Below are 6,714 nucleotides of genomic sequence, written 5' to 3'. Positions count from 1 at the left end.
CTAAATCATTGCGCTCCAAATGTGGAGACAAATATAGTCTAAAAAGAAAAGGACGCACGGTGATGCATTCTTTCTTCTTTTTAAAACATTTCAAACTTTCGTACCAAAGCCTAGGCCCACAAATTAATATCCAACAACTTGCTACTGTACCTCTGTACTACAATTATAGACCTCACGAGAAAATATGCCCGCGCGTTGCTGCGGGAACCTATTGTTTCAGGTGTAATCGGATGAATAAAACACATTTAAGTTAAATAAATTCAACACAATTATAAACAAACAGTTTTTTTTTATATATATTCAAGTGAGCTGGCATATAAACACATTGTACAATGAGTGCGAAGAAAGTCTTTGATTAGAAAGAGATGGTTTCCAAAAAAGTTCTGTTTCTTATGAAACATTAGTTTACACAAAATTTCAGTTACCAAATCCAAAGAAAAAAAAAATGTGACTCTCTATATGGCTTTCTTACTACATAAAAATATCACTTAGTTAAAGCATGACACACATCATCACATTGCTATTATATGAAGTATATTCCTCAGTGGCAAGTAATATATTCTCCTTAGCATGACCTCTCCATCCCCTCTTTTATCTCCCTAGAATCGTACAACAACCCATAAATACGGTGCCCCTTTAAAATCCAAGCATACATTAAAAATTCAATAATACAGTTACAAAATCTCTATAAATGAACATACCTCAAAAAGCCAAAAGCCCAAGTGACACACTGCATGCACTCATACACTGCATACACTGCATACACTGCATACACATACGCTCACACACACTGAAGAATGAACGCATTATATTCAGTTAGCACCATTCAACTTTAAAAGCAGTGAGACCTTCCAAAGGCACAGCCTAACTGGCCTCGGTTCAAATAACCAAATTGAGAACAACAGTTGAATTTTTGAAAAGCTGTACAGAGGGGGAAAAAAGAAAAAAAAAGAGAAAACAATCCTATAACCACAACTGAAAAATAAAATCAAAATGAACAAAATAAAATATCAGCAGAGCTTGAACACTAACATCCTTTGAAAACATGTAAAAACCATCCCAAATCAGCAAGAATAAAGCGAAAAGAAAAAAACACATCATATACCTTTAACACAGCAGCTTGAAAAAACCCCAACAAAAAATTACAAACTCTGAAAGGCACCGTTTCTTAACTGAAAGAAAAAAAACGTATCACCCATCCGCAACAACAAATCGACCAAACACAGAAAACTCAATCAAAACAGCATTTAGAAGCACTATAAACCCAAATTACAAAAAACATCATCGTGATCAATTGTTTGTTTATGATAACTATCTATTTTTGAAGCTCTCACTAATCAGTCCTTGGTTGTAGACCAAGAAAGACACTATGGGCACACACAATTAGAAGCTCTAGGCAAACTTGAATTCAGGAGACGGTTTCTGATATTAAATTACGCCGGAGGGTGTGCGAAAGTTGGACTGTGGCTTATTTGGTTCTACTTCTGAATTGCTTCTTGATTAAACTGTTTACTTAGCTGCTTTTAGGTGTCTTTACTTATGAATCAATTTTTTTAGAATGAAGTTAGAAGATGTTCTAGCACCAAAGACCATTAGAAGTTGGAAAGATATGCCGATGCAGCGGTTTGAGAACACAGTTTGGGAAACTTTGGGTAGGAAATATGCTTGCAAGGAAAACCAACAATGGGTGAGCATGACTCTCAAAGCTAGTTTATGTTTAAATTAGTGAATCACCATAATAATCTTTGCTGGTTGGTTTTCACTCATGGCCTACTTTTTATTCAAGTTCCTGTAAAGAAAAATGGTCTTTTAACATGCTCTTTTCTAAATTTTAAAAAGGATCGTAATTTTGTAAATAAATTCAAATCCCAAATTGAAATTGCAATGTAACCAAGCCACAGTTTATGACATGGTTTTTTATCCTAGCCATAATTAGACTAATGTGATTTATGCCTAGAGACTAATGTGGCTTTTCACATGCTTTTTTCTCTCAAAATTTATAGAAATATGAAAATGATCATCACAAATTTCAAAACCTGCATTAACCGAAATTAAAAGGAAATGGACACCATGAGTGCTTGCAAGATGAGAGAAGGGAAACAAAACGGAAATGGTGCATTTGAACAAAATGATGACAATTTAAAACTTTAATTATGAAAATGCACAATTTTCATGTGTTAAATCAATGAGTTATTTTAGGATTACAATGCCAAGCTTTCGGATTTCGAACTTGCGAAAGATAGTCCTGAGGGTGATAAAACTCATGTTTCGACGCGAGTCATGGGAACCTATGGTTATGCAGCCCCAGAGTATGTGACGACTGGTGAGTGTGTGCGTGTGTGTTCTGTAACCATCAGTTCATCTTATATCAATATAGCACACTCCAATTCAACCTATCCAATTCAAAGTAGCACATCTCTAATTCAACATATCCAATTCAAATTAGCACATATCCAAATTCCAATTCAATAAACCACATATCCAAATCAATTCAAACTAAATACCTAATATTCAATCACATATCCAATTCAAACTACATGGCTAATATTCAATAACATGTCCAATCTTTTAGCACACTTACAAAACAGATTTAGAACACTATAAAGTCTACTGAGCAGCAGAACCTAAACATCAAAATCCAACACAAAGACAAAGTAGCATACCAGTTCTCTATCTTGTATGCTCTTTTCAGCTGGATCTTCTTAACTCATTTGAAAACTTGTCCTATGTGCTCTGTTGCATCCTGCAAATCTTTTAACTCAACTTACTAAGTAACACTCTAATTCTTTTTTAGCCAAAACTAAGCCGAAAATTGTCAATCCCATAAAAAAGCTGCATCTTTTTCACTGTATTTTTCCAGACTTTAATCACAGAGAATCGGTTAAAGCGAGGGAAATTATGTTGATGTTTCATCTAATCGCCAAATACTGAATAAGGCTCTCAAGGTTTTTCATTGAAAAATTGACATAGTTTAAAGGCATTACTCTAAAGATGCTTTGCAAGTAATGAAAACCTGACCAAGTTGATATCAATCACAAATCCAAATTAATGTTAATAATGAAGCAAAACACTAAAACGAACAGGGTTTAAGAGGTTTAAAAACTGTGCGCTAAAACTAATCATGAAAAGAGAGAATGATGCGGAAAAAAAATGAAAAAATAGGTTAAAACTAAGGAGAAGCAAAAAAAAAAAAAACAGGTAAATACGTTTGTTTTCCATGTGAGGTTTTTGGGTCGATGGAATTTTTGTGTACAGAACAATGGGATCAATTAAATTCTGGTTCCTGTGTTTTAAGACCAATCACACCTCAAAAAATAAGAGTAAATTTGTATGAATACTACAATGACAAAAATGGATAAGTTCTATACGTGGATGGTTACAGAGTTATGGGCTGACCTGGTTCATGAAGAAAAATAAAAAAAACTTAAATATTGACAAAAAAGATGAAGTTTTTTTTTTGCTATAAGTGACCAAATCAGTATATATTGAATAAAGGTTTTTTTTTTTTAGAAATGCAAAAGGAAAAAATGTTGAAAAAGAAATTTAAAGTTGAGAGTGATCAATGTTATACCTTGAAGACCGCGAATAGACCCAGTTCTTTCAGATTGATTCCAATTTGGCTGTAGGAAGCTGAAACGGATTCAAATCAGTATATATTGAATAAAGGTTTTTTTTTTTTAGAAATGCAAAAGGAAAAAATGTTGAAAAAGAAATTTAAAGTTGAGAGTGATCAATGTTATACCTTGAAGACCGTGAATAGACCCAGTTCTTTCAGATTGATTCCAATTTGGCTGTAGGAAGCTGAAACGGATTCAAATTGTAAACATTTTGCACCAAGGATTGGATATGGAGAGACACAAATACTGTTTCCAATAAATAAAAGTGAGTGCAAATATAATCGTTTCACATACGATAAGGTAGGGAAAACGACGGTCGACATATTGGGATCTGATGATCATATGTTAAGAACAATTGATAACGGTGATTAATACAAAATTGTAGCTGCTAGTGGTTGAGATTGAAACAGAGAGGTAAAACATACTAATGCTAAATTTGATTTTAAAGGTTGGTAACAATCATGGAACGATGCTGGATATGATTATAGCCCATGACAAAGTTACTTTTATAATTATTTATTGGCTAACATTGCATTCATGGTATAGTTAAAGGTTCTGTACGTTTTTAGCACCAATTAAATTTGGTTCCAATGCGTACAGAATGAAAATAAAATGTTGGGGTTAACATTGAACAGTTTAAAGACTAAATTGTTTAGAACAGTTTAAAGATTAAATTGTTTAGAACAGTTTAAAACCAAAGATATCACTTGAGAATACATTAGGCGATCAAATTATCCAACGAAAGATTATAAACTGAGGACAATGGGTTGCACAAAAGTAAAAGAGAAGCGGATAAAAACGAAAAAAAATAGAAAAAAAAGGCAGGCAGCAACAAAAGTAACAGAAAACTAACAACACAAAATACTTGATACATTGAAAACTAAATGTCTAAACGGATTATATACCTTCAATAAACACCGATGCTTCTTGAAAGTGAAGAAGAACGAAATCAGACATCGATATCAACCATCTGATTACAAAGACAAAATCTACAGGATCACAAAAAGAGAATTTAAATGTTGAATTTATCTGTAAATCAAAAACTCCAAAAAGAAAAACAATAAATAAAAAAATGAGGTGCATCAAGAAAAGAAACCTTACCAAGCTCAAAGCCCTAATGTCTAATCTAAATTAGAGAACACTAACCCAGAAGACAAAGTACTACACATTTCTTGGGAAATTACTTTGTGGTGGAGGTTATATATATAAGTGATAATTTCAGTAACCTATTGCTGAACCTCCGTTTATCAAAACATAATAAAGTAAAGTACATAGAAAAAGCATCATTAAATCTTCCTAACTATAAAGTACCTGAACATTTTTTTTCACTCACAATAGGGACACCACAAAGTAAAGGAACTAATAGCCCAACTAATTGGTTAATGTTCTGTAAACCTTCCACTTGTTGTTCATATGAGGATATGGCTGCACCAAAAATAAATATAGTTAAAATAAATTCAACCAATATGGCATGGAAACCATGTGAATTAATCATATGAACCTAGTCAATTGACCGAAAAACACAACACAAAAAGCATCAAACCATCAAGAAAACAGAACCAAATTGATGTGCAAAGTCTGGGGTAAACAACACACACAGAGACTTGAAGTGGCAGATATTTGAAAATGTATGCTCACTGTTGGGATGTATACCAATATTTCAGTACCATTGCAGACAAAGTAATATGCGTTGGGTGAGTGATATATAAGACTTATAAGTTGCTTTATTTGACATTTGCAGATTGAGTGGCTTTATTAGGACCCTCCGGTGTCTCTATGGAATCAAGTTATTAATAGCTTATGGAGTCGATTAATCTTTTGAAATCCAAAACTTTAAAAGTTGAATGGTACTCTTCAACTTCTCAGGAACAGTTGTTCCTGATAGTACATTGGAACAAAACATGCTAACTGATCTACAGAACCTGTGTCCACTGACCAGTGATGGAAACAATCAATGCAAATAATTTTTTTGGGGGTGATTAATTGTGGCAAAGATATCCTATAGAGATGGGAGAAAACGACACTGAAATAGGAATCCCAATCCAAATATCATCACAGAAGCAAAACAGAAATGGTGAATCATAAAAAGCTCCTAGAGTCACAATTCTAGAAGAGGAAAACATAATGCCCGCAACTCAAGCAACGGTATCAATATTGTTCTACTAAATTACCCGTCATATGATGAGCATTATTTTTATGGAGATATCTCACATCTCAAAAAGTTCAGAAATTCCAACGAAGGTGACAACCACATTATATAAAGAAGAAACCTAGAACTAATTGAACAAGCATAAATAGGCTCGCTTTAATATCATAAAGATACAACTAAGATATTTCATGCCGACTCAGGCAAACTAAGTAGATGCAATAACAACTCCAGAAAGGTGGAGGCAGGAGCACTAAATACCTTGGAGGTTCTAGATAAACGCAACACAATTATTAGCATCTAATGTCCCTATGCTGGATTTGAAATTACATGAATATCACAAATAAACAGAATGGAGAAGAACAAACTTTTGGCAACTCTAATATGGGTAGCTGCATCTGGAGTGGAGATGGTTGTGTTACTGTTGAAAGCTGAGAACGATCAGTGACACCATCAATGTCCTCCTCATTGATGTCATACAGACTCAATATCCTGCATGGTAAATCACATGAAGATCCAAATTTCTCAATATTCAAAATCTAAGACTAAAGCACACGAAGTTAAGAATTAGACCAATCAGATAGATCTGGTTCAGGCAAAAAAAATCGAGAAAATACAGGAAACAGCGGAGGTGGTGGCAAGTAATCATGCAGATAAGATGAAATAAAACCACGAAATGCTTCTAACATGGAAGGAACAGATACCATCATTCATCAGCTCTTCCCAAAAACTACAGATATGTTTTATTCCGACAACTATGAATACATATTCAAATTGGGAAAAAGTAGGACAGAAAACATACCCAAAAAGTAACAGTGGCGTTCTAGCTACTGTCAAATCTCAGGTTTATCAACTGAGGAGACAAAACGCAAAATCCCCTTTTAGCTGGGAAAGCCCTGACAAAGCACCACAACTCACCGCAAAACCAAACTGTTAGGGTGTCGTCCAAAT

Source organism: Malus domestica, chromosome 15, assembly GCF_042453785.1.
Source record: "Malus domestica chromosome 15, GDT2T_hap1".
Classification (NCBI taxonomy): Eukaryota; Viridiplantae; Streptophyta; class Magnoliopsida; order Rosales; family Rosaceae; genus Malus; species Malus domestica.
This window is presented reverse-complemented; position numbering follows the sequence as displayed.